The following is a 23,312-nucleotide window of genomic DNA, read 5'->3' as shown; positions in this document are numbered from 1 at the left end:
GTTTGAATGCACATTAGTGAAGATAGTAAATCTTTAGCTGATCTGGGATCCCCATGCATCTTTCGCTTTAAATCACAGTAACTACATAACTTCTGCAGTGGAATGGTGACTAAAGCGCCTGGAGGAGCTTACGGGCTTTTGAAGCCCATTCAAGGAAAAAAAGGAAAGCTTCTGCCGCAGATGACTTAAACTGAGCTGTTTGCAGCTCTTCTGTCAACATTCTCCTTCATTTCAGCTTAATTAGCTGGTTACACTATGTGAAATCATTTTCGTGGAGATAGGAAATCTTTTGCTGAACATGTTTCCCTATATATCTTGGGCTTTAGAACACCTAACTACAAACCTACTGCAGGGGATTGGTGAGAAGCGTATGAAGCAAGTGACGGGGTTTTAAGCACAGTCGAGGAAAAAAGGAAAGCTTCTGCCGCAGATGTGTCCAACTGAGCTGTTTGCAGCTCTTCTACGAAGTTTCTCGTTCTCGAAGTGTAAATATCTCGTTAGAGTGTTTGAATGCACATTAGTGAAGATAGAAAATATTTAGCTGATCTGGGATTCCACATACATCTTTCGCTTTAAATCACAGTAGCTACATAACTTCTGGAGTGGAATGGTGACTAAAGCGCCGGGAGGAACTTACGGGCTTTTGAAGCCCATTCAAGGAAAAAAAGGAAAGCTTCTGCCGCAGATGACTTAAACTGAGCTGTTTGCAGCTCTTCTGACAACTTTCTCCTTCATTTCAGTGTAACTAGCTGGTTACAGTATGTGAAATCATTTTCGTGGAGATAGCAAATCTTTTGCTGAACATGTATCCCTATATATCTTTGGCTTTAGAACACCGTAACTACAAACTTACTGGAGGAGAATGGGGAGATAGGTGTATGAAGCAAGTTACGGGGTTTTAAGCACATTCGAGGAAAAAAAGGAAAGCTTCTGCCGCAGATGTCTCCAACGGAGCTGTTTGCAGCTCTTCTACGAAGTTGCTCGTTCATTTAAGTGTAAATATCTGGTTACAGTGTTTGAATGCACATTAGTGAATATAGAAAATATTTAGGTAATCTGGGATCCCCGTACACCTTTCGCTTTAAATCACAGTAACTACATAACTTCTGCAGTGGAATGGTGACTAAAGCGCCTGGAGGAACTTACGGGCTTTTGAAGCCCATTCAAGAGAAAAAAGGAAAGCTTCTGCCGCAGATGTCTCAAACTGAGCTGTTTGCAGCTCTTCTGACAACTATCTCCTCCATTTCAGCGTAACTAGCTGGTTACAGTACGTGAAATCATTTTCGTGGAGATAGGAAATATTTTGCTGAACATGTATCCCTATATATCTTTGGCTTTAGAACACCTAACTACAAACCTACTGCAGGGCATTGGTGAGAAGTGTATGAAGCAAGGGACGGGGTTTTAAGCACAGTCGAGGAAAAAAGGAAAGCTTCTGCCGCAGATGTCTCCAACTGAGCTGTTTGCAGCTCCTCTACGAAGTTTCTCGTTCATTTAAGTGTAAATATCTCGTTAGAGTGTTTGAATGCACATTAGTGAAGATAGAAAATATTTAGCTGATCTGGGATTCCACATACATCTTTCGCTTTAAATCACAGTAGCTACATAACTTCTGCAGTGGAATGGTGACTAAAGCGCCTGGAGGAACTTACGGGCTTTTGAAGCCCATTCAAGGAAAAAAAGGAAAGCTTCTGCTGCAGATGTCTCAAATTGAGCTGTTTGCAGCTTGTATACGAAGTTTCTCATTCATTTAAGTGTAAATATCTCGTTAGAGTGTTTGAAAGCACTTTAGTGAAGATAGTAAATCTTTAGCTGATCTGGGATCCCCATACATCTTTCGCTTTAAATCACAGTAACTACATAACTTCTGCAGTGGAATGGTGACTAAAGCGCCTGGAGGAACTTACGGGCTTTTAAAGCCCATTCAAGGAAAAAAAGGAAGGCTTCTGCCGCAGATGTCTCAAACTGAGCTGTTTGCAGCTCTTCTGACAACATTCTCCTTCATTACAGTGTAACTACCTGGTTACACTATGTGAAATCAGTTTCGTGGCGATAGGAAATCTTTTGCTGAACATGTATCCCTATATATCTTTGGCTTTAGAACACCTAACTACAAACCTACTGCAGGGCATTGGTGAGAAGTGTATGAAGCAAGTGACGGGGTTTTAAGCACAGTCGAGGAAAAAAGGAAAGCTTCTGCCGCAGATGTGTCCAACTGAGCTGTTTGCAGCTCCTCTACGAAGTTTCTCGTTCATTTAAGTGTAAATATCTCGTTAGAGTGTTTGAATGCACATTAGTGAAGATAGAAAATAGTTAGCTGATCTGGGATTCCACATACATCTTTCGCTTTAAATCACAGTAGCTACATAACTTCTGCAGTGGAATGGTGACTAAAGCGCCTGGAGGAACTTACAGGCTTTTGAAGCCCATTCAAGGAAAAAAAGGAAAGCTTCTGCCGCATGTGTCGCCATCAGAGCTGTTTGCAGCTTTTATACAAAGTTTCTCGTTCATTTATGTGTAAATATCTCGTTAGAGTGTTTGAATGCACTTCAGTGAAGATAGAAAATATTTAGGTGCTCTGGGATCCCCGTACATCTTTCGCTCTAAATCACAGTAACTACGTAACTTCTGCAGTGGAGAGGTGACTAAAGCGCCTGGAGGAGCTTACGGGCTTTTGAAGCCCATTCAAGGAAAAAAAGGAAGACTTCTGCCGCGGATGTCTCAAACTGAGCTGTTTGCAGCTCTTCTGACAACATTCTCCTTCATTTCAGTGTAACTAGCTGGTTACAGTATGTGAAATCATTTTCGTGGAGATAGGAAATCTTTTGCTGAACATGTATCCCTACTTATCTTTGCCTTTAGAACACCGTAACTACAAAGATACTGCAGGGGATTGCTGAGAAGTGTATCAAGCAAGTTCCGGGGTTTTAAGCAGATTCGAGGAAAAAAAGGAAAGCTTCTGCCGCAGGTGTCGCCAACTGAGCTGTTTGCAGCTTGTATACGAAGTTTCTCGTTCATTTAAGTGTAAATATGTCGTTAGAGTGTTTGAATGCACATTAGTGAAGATAGTAAATCTTTAGCTGATCTGGGATCCCCATGCATCTTTCGCTTTAAATCACAGTAACTACATAACTTCTGCAGTGGAATGGTGACTAAAGCGCCTGGAGGAGCTTACGGGCTTTTGAAGCCCATTCAAGGAAAAAAAGGAAAGCTTCTGCCGCAGATGACTTAAACTGAGCTGTTTGCAGCTCTTCTGTCAACATTCTCCTTCATTTCAGCTTAATTAGCTGGTTACACTATGTGAAATCATTTTCGTGGAGATAGGAAATCTTTTGCTGAATATGTTTCCCTATATATCTTGGGCTTTAGAACACCTAACTACAAACCTAGTGCAGGGGATTGGTGAGAAGCGTATGAAGCAAGTGACGGGGTTTTAAGCACAGTCGAGGAAAAAAGGAAAGCTTCTTCCGCAGATGTGTCCAACTGAGCTGTTTGCAGCTCTTCTACGAAGTTTCTCGTTCATTTAAGTGTAAATATCTCGTTAGAGTGTTTGAATGCACATTAGTGAAGATAGAAAATATTTAGCTGATCTGGGATTCCACATACATCTTTCGCTTTAAATCACAGTAGCTACATAACTTCTGGAGTGGAATGGTGACTAAAGCGCCTGGAGGAACTTACGGGCTTTTGAAGCCCATTCAAGGAAAAAAAGGAAAGCTTCTGCTGCAGATGTCTCAAATTGAGCTGTTTGCAGCTTGTATACGAAGTTTCTCATTCATTTAAGTGTAAATATCTCGTTAGAGTGTTTGAAAGCACTTTAGTGAAGATAGTAAATCTTTAGCTGATCTGGGATCCCCATACATCTTTCGCTTTAAATCACAGTAACTACATAACTTCTGCAGTGGAATGGTGACTAAAGCGCCTGGAGGAACTTACGGGCTTTTAAAGCCCATTCAAGGAAAAAAAGGAAGGCTTCTGCCGCAGATGTCTCAAACTGAGCTGTTTGCAGCTCTTCTGACAACATTCTCCTTTATTACAGTGTAACTAGCTGGTTACACTGTGTGAAATCAGTTTCGTGGAGATAGGAAATCTTTTGCTGAACATGTATCCCTATATATCTTTGGCTTTAGAACACCTAACTACAAACCTACTGCAGGGGATTGGTGAGAAGTGTATGAAGCAAGTGACGGGGTTTTAAGCACAGTCGAGGAAAAAAGGAAAGCTTCTGCCGCAGATGTCTCCAACTGAGCTGTTTGCAGCTCCTCTACGAAGTTTCTCGTTCATTTAAGTGTAAATATCTCGTTAGAGTGTTTGAATGCACATTAGTGAAGATAGAAAATATTTAGCTGATCTGGGATTCCACATACATCTTTCGCTTTAAATCACAGTAGCTACATAACTTCTGCAGTGGAATGGTGACTAAAGCGCCTGGAGGAACTTACAGGCTATTGAAGCCCATTCAAAGAAAAAAAGGATAGCTTCTGCCGCAGATGTCGCCAACTGAGCTGTTTGCAGCTTGTATACGAAGTTTCTCGTTCATTTAAGTGTAAATATCTCGTTAGAGTGTTTGAATGCACATTAGTGAAAATAGAAAATATTTAGCTGATCTGGGATTCCACATACATCTTTCGCTTTAAATCACAGTAGCTACATAACATCTGGAGTGGAATGGTGACTAAAGCGCCTGGAGGAACTTACGGGCTTTTGAAGCCCATTCAAGGAAAAAAAGGAAAGCTTCTGCTGCAGATGTCTCAAATTGAGCTGTTTGCAGCTCTTCTGACAACATTCTCCTTCATTTCAGTGTAACTAGCTGGTTACACTATGTGAAATCATTTTCGTGGAGATAGCAAATCTTTTGCTGAACATGTATCCCTATATATCTTTGGCTTTAAAACACCTAACTACAAACCTACTGCAGGGCATTGGTGAGAAGTGTATGAAGCAAGTGACGGGGTTTTAAGCACAGTCGAGGAAAAAAGGAAAGCTTCTGCCCCAGATGTCTCCAACTGAGCTGTTTGCAGCTCCTCTACGAAGTTTCTCGTTCATTTAAGTGTAAATATCTCGTTAGAGTGTTTGAATGCACATTAGTGAAGATAGAAAATATTTAGCTGATCTGGGATTCCACATACATCTTTCGCTTTAAATCACAGTAGCTACATAACTTCTGCAGTGGAATGGTGACTAAAGCGCCTGGAGGAACTTACGGGCTTTTGAAGCCCATTCAAGGAAAAAAAGGAAAGCTTCTGCCGCATGTGTCGCCAACAGAGCTGTTTGCAGCTTTTATACAAAGTTTCTCGTTCATTTATGTGTAAATATCTCGTTAGAGTGTTTGAATGCACTTTAGTGAAGATAGAAAATATTTAGGTGCTCTGGGATCCCCGTACATCTTTCGCTCTAAATCACAGTAACTACGTAACTTCTGCAGTGGAAAGGTGACGAAAGCGCCTGGAGGAGCTTACGGGCTTTTGAAGCTCATTCAAGGAAAAAAAGGAAGGCTTCTGCCGCAGATGTCTCAAACTGAGCTGTTTGCAGCTCTTCTGACAACATTCTCCTTCATTTCAGTGTAACTAGCTGGTTACAGTATGTGAAATCATTTTCGTGGAGATAGGAAATCTTTTGCTGAACATGTATCCCTACTTATCTTTGCCTTTAGAACACCGTAACTACAAAGATACTGCAGGGGATTGCTGAGAAGTGTATCAAGCAAGTTCCGGGGTTTTAAGCAGATTCGAGGAAAAAAAGGAAAGCTTCTGCCGCAGGTGTCGCCAACTGAGCTGTTTGCAGCTTGTATACGAAGTTTCTCGTTCATTTAAGTGTAAATATGTCGTTAGAGTGTTTGAATGCACATTAGTGAAGATAGTAAATCTTTAGCTGATCTGGGATCCCCATGCATCTTTCGCTTTAAATCACAGTAACTACATAACTTCTGCAGTGGAATGGTGACTAAGGCGCCTGGAGGAGCTTACGGGCTTTTGAAGCCCATTCAAGGAAAAAAAGGAAAGCTTCTGCCGCAGATGACTTAAACTGAGCTGTTTGCAGCTCTTCTGTCAACATTCTCCTTCATTTCAGCTTAATTAGCTGGTTACACTATGTGAAATCATTTTCGTGGAGATAGGAAATCTTTTGCTGAACATGTTTCCCTATATATCTTGGGCTTTAGAACACCTAACTACAAACCTACTGCAGGGGATTGGTGAGAAGCGTATGAAGCAAGTGACGGGGTTTTAAGCACAGTCGAGGAAAAAAGGAAAGCTTCTTCCGCAGATGTGTCCAACTGAGCTGTTTGCAGCTCTTCTACGAAGTTTCTCGTTCATTTAAGTGTAAATATCTCGTTAGAGTGTTTGAATGCACATTAGTGAAGATAGAAAATATTTAGCTGATCTGGGATTCCACATACATCTTTCGCTTTAAATCACAGTAGCTACATAACTTCTGCAGTGGAATGGTGACTAAAGCGCCTGGAGGAACTTACGGGCTTTTGAAGCCCATTCAAGGAAAAAAAGGAAAGCTTCTGCCGCATGTGTCGCCATCAGAGCTGTTTGCAGCTTTTATACAAAGTTTCTCGTTCATTTATGTGTAAATATCTCGTTAGAGTGTTTGAATGCACTTTAGTGAAGATAGAAAATATTTAGGTGCTCTGGGATCCCCGTACATCTTTCGCTCTAAATCACAGTAACTACGTAACTTCTGCAGTGGAAAGGTGACTAAAGCGCCTGGAGGAGCTTACGGGCTTTTGAAGCCCATTCAAGGAAAAAAAGGAAGGCTTCTGCCACAGATGTCTCAAACTGAGCTGTTTGCAGCTCTTCTGACAACATTCTCCTTCATTTCAGTGTAACTAGCTGGTTACAGTATGTGAAATCATTTTCGTGGAGATAGGAAATCTTTTTCTGAACATGTATCCCTACTTATCTTTGCCTTTAGAACACCGTAACTACAAAGATACTGCAGGGGATTGCTGAGAAGTGTATCAAGCAAGTTCCGGGGTTTTAAGCAGATTCGAGGAAAAAAAGGAAAGCTTCTGCCGCAGGTGTCGCCAACTGAGCTGTTTGCAGCTTGTATACGAAGTTTCTCGTTCATTTAAGTGTAAATATGTCGTTAGAGTGTTTGAATGCACATTAGTGAAGATAGTAAATCTTTAGCTGATCTGGGATCCCCATGCATCTTTCGCTTTAAATCACAGTAACTACATAACTTCTGCAGTGGAATGGTGACTAAAGCGCCTGGAGGAGCTTACGGGCTTTTGAAGCCCATTCAAGGAAAAAAAGGAAAGCTTCTGCCGCAGATGACTTAAACTGAGCTGTTTGCAGCTCTTCTGTCAACATTCTCCTTCATTTCAGCTTAATTAGCTGGTTACACTATGTGAAATCATTTTCGTGGAGATAGGAAATCTTTTGCTGAACATGTTTCCCTATATATCTTGGGCTTTAGAACACCTAACTACAAACCTACTGCAGGGCATTGGTGAGAAGTGTATGAAGCAAGTGACGGGGTTTTAAGCACAGTCGAGGAAAAAAGGAAAGCTTCTGCCGCAGATGTCTCCAACTCAGCTGTTTGCAGCTCCTCTACGAAGTTTCTCGTTCTTTTAAGTGTAAATATCTCGTTAGAGTGTTTGAATGCACATTAGTGAAGATAGAAAATATTTAGCTGATCTGGGATTCCACATACATCTTTCGCTTTAAATCACAGTAGCTACATAACTTCTGGAGTGGAATGGTGACTAAAGCGCCTGGAGGAACTTACGGGCTTTTGAAGCCCATTCAAGGAAAAAAAGGAAAGCTTCTGCTGCAGATGTCTCAAATTGAGCTGTTTGCAGCTTGTATACGAAGTTTCTCATTCATTTAAGTGTAAATATCTCGTTAGAGTGTTTGAAAGCACTTTAGTGAAGATAGTAAATCTTTAGCTGATCTGGGATCCCCATACATCTTTCGCTTTAAATCACAGTAACTACATAACTTCTGCAGTGGAATGGTGACTAAAGCGCCTGGAGGAACTTACGGGCTTTTAAAGCCCATTCAAGGAAAAAAAGGAAGGCTTCTGCCGCAGATGTCTCAAACTGAGCTGTTTGCAGCTCTTCTGACAACATTCTCCTTTATTACAGTGTAACTAGCTGGTTACACTGTGTGAAATCAGTTTCGTGGAGATAGGAAATCTTTTGCTGAACATGTATCCCTATATATCTTTGGCTTTAGAACACCTAACTACAAACCTACTGCAGGGGATTGGTGAGAAGTGTATGAAGCAAGTGACGGGGTTTTAAGCACAGTCGAGGAAAAAAGGAAAGCTTCTGCCGCAGATGTCTCCAACTGAGCTGTTTGCAGCTCCTCTACGAAGTTTCTCGTTCATTTAAGTGTAAATATCTCGTTAGAGTGTTTGAATGCACATTAGTGAAGATAGAAAATATTTAGCTGATCTGGGATTCCACATACATCTTTCGCTTTAAATCACAGTAGCTACATAACTTCTGCAGTGGAATGGTGACTAAAGCGCCTGGAGGAACTTACAGGCTATTGAAGCCCATTCAAAGAAAAAAAGGATAGCTTCTGCCGCAGATGTCGCCAACTGAGCTGTTTGCAGCTTGTATACGAAGTTTCTCGTTCATTTAAGTGTAAATATCTCGTTAGAGTGTTTGAATGCACATTAGTGAAAATAGAAAATATTTAGCTGATCTGGGATTCCACATACATCTTTCGCTTTAAATCACAGTAGCTACATAACATCTGGAGTGGAATGGTGACTAAAGCGCCTGGAGGAACTTACGGGCTTTTGAAGCCCATTCAAGGAAAAAAAGGAAAGCTTCTGCTGCAGATGTCTCAAATTGAGCTGTTTGCAGCTCTTCTGACAACATTCTCCTTCATTTCAGTGTAACTAGCTGGTTACACTATGTGAAATCATTTTCGTGGAGATAGCAAATCTTTTGCTGAACATGTATCCCTATATATCTTTGGCTTTAAAACACCTAACTACAAACCTACTGCAGGGCATTGGTGAGAAGTGTATGAAGCAAGTGACGGGGTTTTAAGCACAGTCGAGGAAAAAAGGAAAGCTTCTGCCCCAGATGTCTCCAACTGAGCTGTTTGCAGCTCCTCTACGAAGTTTCTCGTTCATTTAAGTGTAAATATCTCGTTAGAGTGTTTGAATGCACATTAGTGAAGATAGAAAATATTTAGCTGATCTGGGATTCCACATACATCTTTCGCTTTAAATCACAGTAGCTACATAACTTCTGCAGTGGAATGGTGACTAAAGCGCCTGGAGGAACTTACGGGCTTTTGAAGCCCATTCAAGGAAAAAAAGGAAAGCTTCTGCCGCATGTGTCGCCAACAGAGCTGTTTGCAGCTTTTATACAAAGTTTCTCGTTCATTTATGTGTAAATATCTCGTTAGAGTGTTTGAATGAACTTTAGTGAAGATAGAAAATATTTAGGTGCTCTGGGATCCCCGTACATCTTTCGCTCTAAATCACAGTAACTACGTAACTTCTGCAGTGGAAAGGTGACTAAAGCGCCTGGAGGAGCTTACGGGCTTTTGAAGCTCATTCAAGGAAAAAAAGGAAGGCTTCTGCCGCAGATGTCTCAAACTGAGCTGTTTGCAGCTCTTCTGACAACATTCTCCTTCATTTCAGTGTAACTAGCTGGTTACAGTATGTGAAATCATTTTCGTGGAGATAGGAAATCTTTTGCTGAACATGTATCCCTACTTATCTTTGCCTTTAGAACACCGTAACTACAAAGATACTGCAGGGGATTGCTGAGAAGTGTATCAAGCAAGTTCCGGGGTTTTAAGCAGATTCGAGGAAAAAAAGGAAAGCTTCTGCCGCAGGTGTCGCCAACTGAGCTGTTTGCAGCTTGTATACGAAGTTTCTCGTTCATTTAAGTGTAAATATGTCGTTAGAGTGTTTGAATGCACATTAGTGAAGATAGTAAATCTTTAGCTGATCTGGGATCCCCATGCATCTTTCGCTTTAAATCACAGTAACTACATAACTTCTGCAGTGGAATGGTGACTAAGGCGCCTGGAGGAGCTTACGGGCTTTTGAAGCCCATTCAAGGAAAAAAAGGAAAGCTTCTGCCGCAGATGACTTAAACTGAGCTGTTTGCAGCTCTTCTGTCAACATTCTCCTTCATTTCAGCTTAATTAGCTGGTTACACTATGTGAAATCATTTTCGTGGAGATAGGAAATCTTTTGCTGAACATGTTTCCCTATATATCTTGGGCTTTAGAACACCTAACTACAAACCTACTGCAGGGGATTGGTGAGAAGCGTATGAAGCAAGTGACGGGGTTTTAAGCACAGTCGAGGAAAAAAGGAAAGCTTCTTCCGCAGATGTGTCCAACTGAGCTGTTTGCAGCTCTTCTACGAAGTTTCTCGTTCATTTAAGTGTAAATATCTCGTTAGAGTGTTTGAATGCACATTAGTGAAGATAGAAAATATTTAGCTGATCTGGGATTCCACATACATCTTTCGCTTTAAATCACAGTAGCTACATAACTTCAGCAGTGGAATGGTGACTAAAGCGCCTGGAGGAACTTACGGGCTTTTGAAGCCCATTCAAGGAAAAAAAGGAAAGCTTCTGCCGCATGTGTCGCCATCAGAGCTGTTTGCAGCTTTTATACAAAGTTTCTCGTTCATTTATGTGTAAATATCTCGTTAGAGTGTTTGAATGCACTTTAGTGAAGATAGAAAATATTTAGGTGCTCTGGGATCCCCGTACATCTTTCGCTCTAAATCACAGTAACTACGTAACTTCTGCAGTGGAAAGGTGACTAAAGCGCCTGGAGGAGCTTACGGGCTTTTGAAGCCCATTCAAGGAAAAAAAGGAAGGCTTCTGCCGCAGATGTCTCAAACTGAGCTGTTTGCAGCTCTTCTGACAACATTCTCCTTCATTTCAGTGTAACTAGCTGGTTACAGTATGTGAAATCATTTTCGTGGAGATAGGAAATCTTTTTCTGAACATGTATCCCTACTTATCTTTGCCTTTAGAACACCGTAACTACAAAGATACTGCAGGGGATTGCTGAGAAGTGTATCAAGCAAGTTCCGGGGTTTTAAGCAGATTCGAGGAAAAAAAGGAAAGCTTCTGCCGCAGGTGTCGCCAACTGAGCTGTTTGCAGCTTGTATACGAAGTTTCTCGTTCATTTAAGTGTAAATATGTCGTTACAGTGTTTGAATGCACATTAGTGAAGATAGTAAATCTTTAGCTGATCTGGGATCCCCATGCATCTTTCGCTTTAAATCACAGTAACTACATAACTTCTGCAGTGGAATGGTGACTAAAGCGCCTGGAGGAGCTTACGGGCTTTTGAAGCCCATTCAAGGAAAAAAAGGAAAGCTTCTGCCGCAGATGACTTAAACTGAGCTGTTTGCAGCTCTTCTGTCAACATTCTCCTTCATTTCAGCTTAATTAGCTGGTTACACTATGTGAAATCATTTTCGTGGAGATAGGAAATCTTTTGCTGAACATGTTTCCCTATATATCTTGGGCTTTAGAACACCTAACTACAAACCTACTGCAGGGCATTGGTGAGAAGTGTATGAAGCAAGTGACGGGGTTTTAAGCACAGTCGAGGAAAAAAGGAAAGCTTCTGCCGCAGATGTCTCCAACTCAGCTGTTTGCAGCTCCTCTACGAAGTTTCTCGTTCTTTTAAGTGTAAATATCTCGTTAGAGTGTTTGAATGCACATTAGTGAAGATAGAAAATATTTAGCTGATCTGGGATTCCACATACATCTTTCGCTTTAAATCACAGTAGCTACATAACTTCTGCAGTGGAATGGTGACTAAAGCGCCTGGAGGAACTTACGGGCTTTTGAAGCCCATTCAAGGAAAAAAAGGAAAGCTTCTGCTGCAGATGTCTCAAATTGAGCTGTTTGCAGCTTGTATACGAAGTTTCTCATTCATTTAAGTGTAAATATCTCGTTAGAGTGTTTGAAAGCACTTTAGTGAAGATAGTAAATCTTTAGCTGATCTGGGATCCCCATACATCTTTCGCTTTAAATCACAGTAACTACATAACTTCTGCAGTGGAATGGTGACTAAAGCGCCTGGAGGAACTTACGGGCTTTTAAAGCCCATTCAAGGAAAAAAAGGAAGGCTTCTGCCGCAGATGTCTCAAACTGAGCTGTTTGCAGCTCTTCTGACAACATTCTCCTTTATTACAGTGTAACTAGCTGGTTACACTATGTGAAATCAGTTTCGTGGAGATAGGAAATCTTTTGCTGAACATGTATCCCTATATATCTTTGGCTTTAGAACACCTAACTACAAACCTACTGCAGGGGATTGGTGAGAAGTGTATGAAGCAAGTGACGGGGTTTTAAGCACAGTCGAGGAAAAAAGGAAAGCTTCTGCCGCAGATGTCTCCAACTGAGCTGTTTGCAGCTCCTCTACGAAGTTTCTCGTTCATTTAAGTGTAAATATCTCGTTAGAGTGTTTGAATGCACATTAGTGAAGATAGAAAATATTTAGCTGATCTGGGATTCCACATACATCTTTCGCTTTAAATCACAGTAGCTACATAACTTCTGCAGTGGAATGGTGACTAAAGCGCCTGGAGGAACTTACGGGCTATTGAAGCCCATTCAAAGAAAAAAAGGATAGCTTCTGCCGCAGATGTCGCCAACTGAGCTGTTTGCAGCTTGTATACGAAGTTTCTCGTTCATTTAAGTGTAAATATCTCGTTAGAGTGTTTGAATGCACATTAGTGAAAATAGAAAATATTTAGCTGATCTGGGATTCCACATACATCTTTCGCTTTAAATCACAGTAGCTACATAACATCTGGAGTGGAATGGTGACTAAAGCGCCTGGAGGAACTTACGGGCTTTTGAAGCCCATTCAAGGAAAAAAAGGAAAGCTTCTGCTGCAGATGTCTCAAATTGAGCTGTTTGCAGCTCTTCTGACAACATTCTCCTTCATTTCAGTGTAACTAGCTGGTTACACTATGTGAAATCATTTTCGTGGAGATAGCAAATCTTTTGCTGAACATGTATCCCTATATATCTTTGGCTTTAAAACACCTAACTACAAACCTACTGCAGGGCATTGGTGAGAAGTGTATGAAGCAAGTGACGGGGTTTTAAGCACAGTCGAGGAAAAAAGGAAAGCTTCTGCCCCAGATGTCTCCAACTGAGCTGTTTGCAGCTCCTCTACGAAGTTTCTCGTTCATTTAAGTGTAAATATCTCGTTAGAGTGTTTGAATGCACATTAGTGAAGATAGAAAATATTTAGCTGATCTGGGATTCCACATACATCTTTCGCTTTAAATCACAGTAGCTACATAACTTCTGCAGTGGAATGGTGACTAAAGCGCCTGGAGGAACTTACGGGCTTTTGAAGCCCATTCAAGGAAAAAAAGGAAAGCTTCTGCCGCATGTGTCGCCAACAGAGCTGTTTGCAGCTTTTATACAAAGTTTCTCGTTCATTTATGTGTAAATATCTCGTTAGAGTGTTTGAATGCACTTTAGTGAAGATAGAAAATATTTAGGTGCTCTGGGATCCCCGTACATCTTTCGCTCTAAATCACAGTAACTACTTAACTTCTGCAGTGGAAAGGTGACGAAAGCGCCTGGAGGAGCTTACGGGCTTTTGAAGCTCATTCAAGGAAAAAAAGGAAGGCTTCTGCCGCAGATGTCTCAAACTGAGCTGTTTGCAGCTCTTCTGACAACATTCTCCTTCATTTCAGTGTAACTAGCTGGTTACAGTATGTGAAATCATTTTCGTGGAGATAGGAAATCTTTTGCTGAACATGTATCCCTACTTATCTTTGCCTTTAGAACACCGTAACTACAAAGATACTGCAGGGGATTGCTGAGAAGTGTATCAAGCAAGTTCCGGGGTTTTAAGCAGATTCGAGGAAAAAAAGGAAAGCTTCTGCCGCAGGTGTCGCCAACTGAGCTGTTTGCAGCTTGTATACGAAGTTTCTCGTTCATTTAAGTGTAAATATGTCGTTAGAGTGTTTGAATGCACATTAGTGAAGATAGTAAATCTTTAGCTGATCTGGGATCCCCATGCATCTTTCGCTTTAAATCACAGTAACTACATAACTTCTGCAGTGGAATGGTGACTAAGGCGCCTGGAGGAGCTTACGGGCTTTTGAAGCCCATTCAAGGAAAAAAAGGAAAGCTTCTGCCGCAGATGACTTAAACTGAGCTGTTTGCAGCTCTTCTGTCAACATTCTCCTTAATTTCAGCTTAATTAGCTGGTTACACTATGTGAAATCATTTTCGTGGAGATAGGAAATCTTTTGCTGAACATGTTTCCCTATATATCTTGGGCTTTAGAACACCTAACTACAAACCTACTGCAGGGGATTGGTGAGAAGCGTATGAAGCAAGTGACGGGGTTTTAAGCACAGTCGAGGAAAAAAGGAAAGCTTCTGCCGCAGATGTGTCCAACTGAGCTGTTTGCAGCTCTTCTACGAAGTTTCTCGTTCATTTAAGTGTAAATATCTCGTTAGAGTGTTTGAATACACATTAGTGAAGATAGAAAATATTTAGCTGATCTGGGATTCCACATACATCTTTCGCTTTAAATCACAGTAGCTACATAACTTCAGCAGTGGAATGGTGACTAAAGCGCCTGGAGGAACTTACAGGCTATTGAAGCCCATTCAAAGAAAAAAAGGATAGCTTCTGCCGCAGATGTCGCCAACTGAGCTGTTTGCAGCTTGTATACGAAGTTTCTCGTTCATTTAAGTGTAAATATCTCGTTAGAGTGTTTGAATGCACATTAGTGAAGATAGAAAATATTTAGCTGATCTGGGATTCCACATACATCTTTCGCTTTAAGTCACAGTAGCTACATAACATCTGCAGTGGAATGGTGACTAAAGCGCCTGGAGGAACTTACGGGCTTTTGAAGCCCATTCAAGGAAAAAAAGGAAAGCTTCTGCTGCAGATGTCTCAAATTGAGCTGTTTGCAGCTCTTCTGACAACTTTCTCCTTCATTTCAGTGTAACTAGCTGGTTACAGTATGTGAAATCATTTTCGTGGAGATAGCAAATCTTTTGCTGAACATGTATCCCTATATATCTTTGGCTTTAGAACACCGTAACTACAAACTTACTGGAGGAGAATGGGGAGATAGGTGTATGAAGCAAGTTACGGGGTTTTAAGCACATTCGAGGAAAAAAAGGAAAGCTTCTGCCGCAGATGTCTCCAACTGAGCTGTTTGCAGCTCTTCTACGAAGTTGCTCGTTGATTTAAGTGTAAATATCTGGTTACAGTGTTTGAATGCACATTAGTGAATATAGAAAATATTTAGGTAATCTGGGATCCCCGTACACCTTTCGCTTTAAATCACAGTAACTACATAACTTCTGCAGTGGAATGGTGACTAAAGCGCCTGGAGGAACTTACGGGCTTTTGAAGCCCATTCAAGAGAAAAAAGGAAAGCTTCTGCCGCAGATGTCTCAAACTGAGCTGTTTGCAGCTTGTATACGAAGTTTCTCATTCATTTAAGTGTAAATATCTCGTTAGAGTGTTTGAAAGCACTTTAGTGAAGATAGTAAATCTTTATCTGATCTGGGATCCCCATACATCTTTCGCTTTAAATCACAGTAACTACATAACTTCTGCAGTGGAATGGTGACTAAAGCGCCTGGAGGAACTTACGGGCTTTTAAAGCCCATTCAAGGAAAAAAAGGAAGGCTTCTGCCGCAGATGTCTCAAACTGAGCTGTTTGCAGCTCATCTGACAACATTCTCCTTCATTACAGTGTAACTACCTGGTTACACTATGTGAAATCAGTTTCGTGGCGATAGGAAATCTTTTGCTGAACATGTATCCCTATATATCTTTGGCTTTAGAACACCTAACTACAAACCTACTGCAGGGGATTGGTGAGAAGTGTATGAAGCAAGTGACGGGGTTTTAAGCACAGTCGAGGAAAAAAGGAAAGCTTCTGCCGCAGATGTCTCCAACTGAGCTGTTTGCAGCTCCTCTACGAAGTTTCTCGTTCATTTAAGTGTAAATATCTCGTTAGAGTGTTTGAATGCACATTAGTGAAGATAGAAAATATTTAGCTGATCTGGGATTCCACATACATCTTTCGCTTTAAATCACAGTAGCTACATAACTTCTGCAGTGGAATGGTGACTAAAGCGCCTGGAGGAACTTACGGGCTATTGAAGCCCATTCAAGGAAAAAAAGGAAAGCTTCTGCCGCATGTGTCGCCAACAGAGCTGTTTGCAGCTTTTATACAAAGTTTCTCGTTCATTTATGTGTAAATATCTCGTTAGAGTGTTTGAATGCACTTTAGTGAAGATAGAAAATATTTAGGTGATCTGGGATCCCCGTACATCTTTCGCTCTAAATCACAGTAACTACGTAACTTCTGCAGTGGAAAGGTGACTAAAGCGCCTGGAGGAGCTTACGGGCTTTTGAAGCCCATTCAAGGAAGAAAAGGAAGGCTTCTGCCGCAGATGTCTCAAACTGAGCTGTTTGCAGCTCTTCTGACAACATTCTCCTTCATTTCAGTGTAACTAGCTGGTTACAGTATGTGAAATCATTTTCGTGGAGATAGGAAATCTTTTGCTGAACATGTATCCCTACTTATCTTTGCCTTTAGAACACCGTAACTACAAAGATACTGCAGGGGATTGCTGAGAAGTGTATCAAGCAAGTTCCGGGGTTTTAAGCAGATTCGAGGAAAAAAAGGAAAGCTTCTGCCGCAGGTGTCGCCAACTGAGCTGTTTGCAGCTTGTATACGAAGTTTCTCGTTCATTTAAGTGTAAATATGTCGTTAGAGTGTTTGAATGCACATTAGTGAAGATAGTAAATCTTTAGCTGATCTGGGATCCCCATGCATCTTTCGCTTTAAATCACAGTAACTACATAACTTCTGCAGTGGAATGGTGACTAAAGCGCCTGGAGGAGCTTACGGGCTTTTGAAGCCCATTCAAGGAAAAAAAGGAAAGCTTCTGCCGCAGATGACTTAAACTGAGCTGTTTGCAGCTCTTCTGTCAACATTCTCCTTCATTTCAGCTTAATTAGCTAGTTACACTATGTGAAATCATTTTCGTGGAGATAGGAAATCTTTTGCTGAACATGTTTCCCTATATATCTTGGGCTTTAGAACACCTAACTACAAACCTACTGCAGGGGATTGGTGAGAAGCGTATGAAGCAAGTGACGGGGTTTTAAGCACAGTCGAGGAAAAAAAGGAAAGCTTCTTCCGCAGATGTGTCCAACTGAGCTGTTTGCAGCTCTTCTACGAAGTTTCTCGTTCATTTAAGTGTAAATATCTCGTTAGAGTGTTTGAATGCACATTAGTGAAGATAGAAAATATTTAGCTGATCTGGGATTCCACATACATCTTTCGCTTTAAATCACAGTAGCTACATAACTTCTGCAGTGGAATGGTGACTAAAGCGCCTGGAGGAACTTACAGGCTATTGAAGCCCATTCAAAGAAAAAAAGGATAGCTTCTGCCGCAGATGTCGCCAACTGAGCTGTTTGCAGCTCCTCTACGAAGTTTCTCGTTCATTTAAGTGTAAATATCTCGTTAGAGTGTTTGAATGCACATTAGTGAAGATAGAAAATATTTAGCTGATCTGGGATTCCACATACATCTTTCGCTTTAAATCACAGTAGCTACATAACTTCTGCAGTGGAATGGTGACTAAAGCGCCTGGAGGAACTTACGGGCTTTTGAAGCCCATTCAAGGAAAAAAAGGAAAGCTTCTGCTGCAGATGTCTCAAATTGAGCTGTTTGCAGCTTGTATACGAAGTTTCTCATTCATTTAAGTGTAAATATCTCGTTAGAGTGTTTGAAAGCACTTTAGTGAAGATAGTAAATCTTTAGCTGATCTGGGATCCCCATACATCTTTCGCTTTAAATCACAGTAACTACATAACTTCTGCAGTGGAATGGTGACTAAAGCGCCTGGAGGAACTTACGGGCTTTTAAAGCCCATTCAAGGAAAAAAAGGAAGGCTTCTGCCGCAGATGTCTCAAACTGAGCTGTTTGCAGCTCCTCTGACAACATTCTCCTTCATTACAGTGTAACTAGCTGGTTACACTATGTGAAATCAGTTTCGTGGAGATAGGAAATCTTTTGCTGAACATGTATCCCTATATATCTTTGGCTTTAGAACACCTAACTACAAACCTACTGCAGGGGATTGGTGAGAAGTGTATGAAGCAAGTGACGGGGTTTTAAGCACAGTCGAGGAAAAAAGGAAAGCTTCTGCCGCAGATGTCTCCAACTGAGCTGTTTGCAGCTCCTCTACGAAGTTTCTCGTTCATTTAAGTGTAAATATCTCGTTAGAGTGTTTGAATGCACATTAGTGAAGATAGAAAATATTTAGCTGATCTGGGATTCCACATACATCTTTCGCTTTAAATCACAGTAACTACATAACTTCTGCAGTGGAATGGTGACTAAAGCGCCTGGAGGAACTTACGGGCTTTTAAAGCCCATTCAAGGAAAAAAAGGAAGGCTTCTGCCGCAGATGTCTCAAACTGAGCTGTTTGCAGCTCTTCTGACAACATTCTCCTTCATTACAGTGTAACTAGCTGGTTACACTATGTGAAATCAGTTTCGTGGCGATAGGAAATCTTTTGCTGAACATGTATCCCTATATATCTTTGGCTTTAGAACACCTAACTACAAACCTACTGCAGGGGATTGGTGAGAAGTGTATGAAGCAAGTGACGGGGTTTTAAGCACAGTCGAGGAAAAAAGGAAAGCTTCTGCCGCAGATGTCTCCAACTGAGCTGTTTGCAGCTCCTCTACGAAGTTTCTCGTTCATTTAAGTGTAAATATCTCGTTAGAGTGTTTGAATGCACATTAGTGAAGATAGAAAATATTTAGCTGATCTGGGATTCCACATACTTCCTTCGCTTTAAATCACAGTAGCTACATAACTTCTGCAGTGGAATGGTGACTAAAGCGCCTGGAGGAACTTACGGGCTTTTGAAGCCCATTCAAGGAAAAAAAGGAAAGCTTCTGCCGCATGTGTCGCCAACAGAGCTGTTTGCAGCTTTTATACAAAGTTTCTCGTTCATTTATGTGTAAATATCTCGTTAGAGTCTTTGAATGCACTTTAGTGAAGACAGAAAATATTTAGGTGATCTGGGATCCCCGTACATCTTTCGCTCTAAATCACAGTAACTACGTAACTTCTGCAGTGGAATGGTGACTAAAGCGCCTGGAGGAGCTTACGGGCTTTTGAAGCCCATTCAAGGAAAAAAAGGAAGGCTTCTGCCGCAGATGTCTCAAACTGAGCTGTTTGCAGCTCTTCTGACAACATTCTCCTTCATTTCAGTGTAACTAGCTGGTTACAGTATGTGAAATCATTTTCGTGGAGATAGGAAATCTTGTGCTGAACATGTATCCCTACTTATCTTTGCCTTTAGAACACCGTAACTACAAAGATACTGCAGGGGATTGCTGAGAAGTGTATCAAGCAAGTTCCGGGGTTTTAAGCAGATTCGAGGAAAAAAAGGAAAGCTTCTGCCGCAGGTGTCGCCAACTGAGCTGTTTGCAGCTTGTATACGAAGTTTCTCGTTCATTTAAGTGTAAATATGTCGTTAGAGTGTTTGAATGCACATTAGTGAAGATAGTAAATCTTTAGCTGATCTGGGATCCCCATGCATCTTTCGCTTTAAATCACAGTAACTACATAACTTCTGCAGTGGAATGGTGACTAAAGCGCCTGGAGGAGCTTACGGGCTTTTGAAGCCCATTCAAGGAAAAAAAGGAAAACTTCTGCCGCAGATGACTTAAACTGAGCTGTTTGCAGCTCTTCTGTCAACATTCTCCTTCATTTCAGCTTAATTAGCTGGTTACACTATGTGAAATCATTTTCGTGGAGATAGGAAATCTTTTGCTGAACATGTTTCCCTATATATCTTGGGCTTTAGAACACCTAACTACAAACCTACTGCAGGGGATTGGTGAGAAGCGTATGAAGCAAGTGACGGGGTTTTAAGCACAGTCGAGGAAAAAAGGAAAGCTTCTGCCGCAGATGTGTCCAACTGAGCTGTTTGCAGCTCCCCTACGAAGTTTCTCGTTCATTTAAGTGTAAATATCTCGTTAGAGTGTTTGAATGCACATTAGTGAAGATAGAAAATATTTAGCTGATCTGGGATTCCACATACATCTTTCGCTTTAAATCACAGTAACTACATAACTTCTGCAGTGGAATGGTGACTAAAGCGCCTGGAGGAACTTACGGGCTTTTAAAGCCCATTCAAGGAAAAAAAGGAAGGCTTCTGCCGCAGATGTCTCAAACTGAGCTGTTTGCAGCTCTTCTGACAACATTCTCCTTTATTACAGTGTAACTAGCTGGTTACACTATGTGAAATCAGTTTCGTGGAGATAGGAAATCTTTTGCTGAACATGTATCCCTATATATCTTTGGCTTTAGAACACCTAACTACAAACCTACTGCAGGGGATTGGTGAGAAGTGTATCAAGCAAGTGACGGGGTTTTAAGCACAGTCGAGGAAAAAAGGAAAGCTTCTTCCGCAGATGTCTCCAACTGAGCTGTTTGCAGCTCCTCTACGAAGTTTCTCGTTCATTTAAGTGTAAATATCTCGTTAGAGTGTTTGAATGCACATTAGTGAAGATAGAAAATATTTAGCTGATCTGGGATTCCACATACATCTTTCGCTTTAAATCACAGTAGCTACATAACTTCAGCAGTGGAATGGTGACTAAAGCGCCTGGAGGAACTTACAGGCTATTGAAGCCCATTCAAAGAAAAAAAGGATAGCTTCTGCCGCAGATGTCGCCAACTGAGCTGTTTGCAGCTCCTCTACGAAGTTTCTCGTTCATTTAAGTGTAAATATCTCGTTAGAGTGTTTGAATGCACATTAGTGAAGATAGAAAATATTTAGCTGATCTGGGATTCCACATACATCTTTCGCTTTAAATCACAGTAGCTACATAACTTCTGCAGTGGAATGGTGACTAAAGCGCCTGGAGGAACTTACAGGCTATTGAAGCCCATTCAAAGAAAAAAAGGATAGCTTCTGCCACAGATGTCGCCAACTGAGCTGTTTGCAGCTCCTCTACGAAGTTTCTCGTTCATTTAAGTGTAAATATCTCGTTAGAGTGTTTGAATGCACATTAGTGAAGATAGAAAATATTTAGCTGATCTGGGATTCCACATACATCTTTCGCTTTAAATCACAGTAGCTACATAACTTCTGCAGTGGAATGGTGACTAAAGCGCCTGGAGGAACTTACGGGCTTTTGAAGCCCATTCAAGGAAAAAAAGGAAAGCTTCTGCTGCAGATGTCTCAAATTGAGCTGTTTGCAGCTTGTATACGAAGTTTCTCATTCATTTAAGTGTAATTATCTCGTTAGAGTGTTTGAAAGCACTTTAGTGAAGATAGTAAATCTTTAGCTGATCTGGGATCCCCATACATCTTTCGCTTTAAATCACAGTAACTACATAACTTCTGCAGTGGAATGGTGACTAAAGCGCCTGGAGGCACTTACGGGCTTTTAAAGCCCATTCAAGGAAAAAAAGGAAGGCTTCTGCCGCAGATGTCTCAAACTGAGCTGTTTGCAGCTCCTCTGACAACATTCTCCTTCATTACAGTGTAACTAGCTGGTTACACTATGTGAAATCAGTTTCGTGGAGATAGGAAATATTTTGCTGAACATGTATCCCTATATATCTTTGGCTTTAGAACACCTAACTACAAACCTACTGCAGGGCATTGGTGAGAAGTGTATGAAGCAAGTGACGGGGTTTTAAGCACAGTCGAGGAAAAAAGGAAAGCTTCTGCCGCAGATGTCTCCAACTGAGCTGTTTGCAGCTCCTCTACGAAGTTTCTCGTTCATTTAAGTGTAAATATCTCGTTAGAGTGTTTGAATGCACATTAGTGAAGATAGAAAATATTTAGCTGATCTGGGATTCCACATACATCTTTCGCTTTAAATCACAGTAACTACATAACTTCTGCAGTGGAATGGTGACTAAAGCGCCTGGAGGAACTTACGGGCTTTTAAAGCCCATTCAAGGAAAAAAAGGAAGGCTTCTGCCGCAGATGTCTCAAACTGAGCTGTTTGCAGCTCTTCTGACAACATTCTCCTTCATTACAGTGTAACTAGCTGGTTACACTATGTGAAATCAGTTTCGTGGCGATAGGAAATCTTTTGCTGAACATGTATCCCTATATATCTTTGGCTTTAGAACACCTAACTACAAACCTACTGCAGGGGATTGGTGAGAAGTGTATGAAGCAAGTGACGGGGTTTTAAGCACAGTCGAGGAAAAAAGGAAAGCTTCTGCCGCAGATGTCTCCAACTGAGCTGTTTGCAGCTCCTCTACGAAGTTTCTCGTTCATTTAAGTGTAAATATCTCGTTAGAGTGTTTGAATGCACATTAGTGAAGATAGAAAATATTTAGCTGATCTGGGATTCCACATACTTCTTTCGCTTTAAATCACAGTAGCTACATAACTTCTGCAGTGGAATGGTGACTAAAGCGCCTGGAGGAACTTACGGGCTTTTGAAGCCCATTCAAGGAAAAAAAGGAAAGCTTCTGCCGCATGTGTCGCCAACAGAGCTGTTTGCAGCTTTTATACAAAGTTTCTCGTTCATTTATGTGTAAATATCTCGTTAGAGTCTTTGAATGCACTTTAGTGAAGACAGAAAATATTTAGGTGATCTGGGATCCCCATACATCTTTCGCTCTAAATCACAGTAACTACGTAACTTCTGCAGTGGAATGGTGACTAAAGCGCCTGGAGGAGCTTACGGGCTTTTGAAGCCCATTCAAGGAAAAAAAGGAAGGCTTCTGCCGCAGATGTCTCAAACTGAGCTGTTTGCAGCTCTTCTGACAACATTCTCCTTTATTACAGTGTAACTAGCTGGTTACACTATGTGAAATCAGTTTCGTGGAGATAGGAAATCTTTTGCTGAACATGTATCCCTATATATCTTTGGCTTTAGAACACCTAACTACAAACCTACTGCAGGGGATTGGTGAGAAGTGTATGAAGCAAGTGACGGGGTTTTAAGCACAGTCGAGGAAAAAAGGAAAGCTTCTGCCGCATGTGTCGCCAACAGAGCTGTTTGCAGCTTTTCTACAAAGTTTCTCGTTCATTTATGTGTAAATATCTCGTTAGAGTGTTTGAATGCACTTTAGTGAAGATAGAAAATATTTAGGTGCTCTGGGATCCCCGTACATCTTTCGCTCTAAATCACAGTAACTACGTAACTTCTGCAGTGGAAAGGTGACTAAAGCGCCTGGAGGAGCTTACGGGCTTTTGAAGCCCATTCAAGGAAAAAAAGGAAGGCTTCTGCCGCAGATGTCTCAAACTGAGCTGTTTGCAGCTCTTCTGACAACATTCT

Source organism: Pelodiscus sinensis, chromosome 22 (genome assembly GCF_052426305.1).
Source record: "Pelodiscus sinensis isolate ZL-2025 chromosome 22, ASM5242630v1, whole genome shotgun sequence".
NCBI lineage: Eukaryota > Metazoa > Chordata > Testudines > Trionychidae > Pelodiscus > Pelodiscus sinensis.
This window is presented reverse-complemented; position numbering follows the sequence as displayed.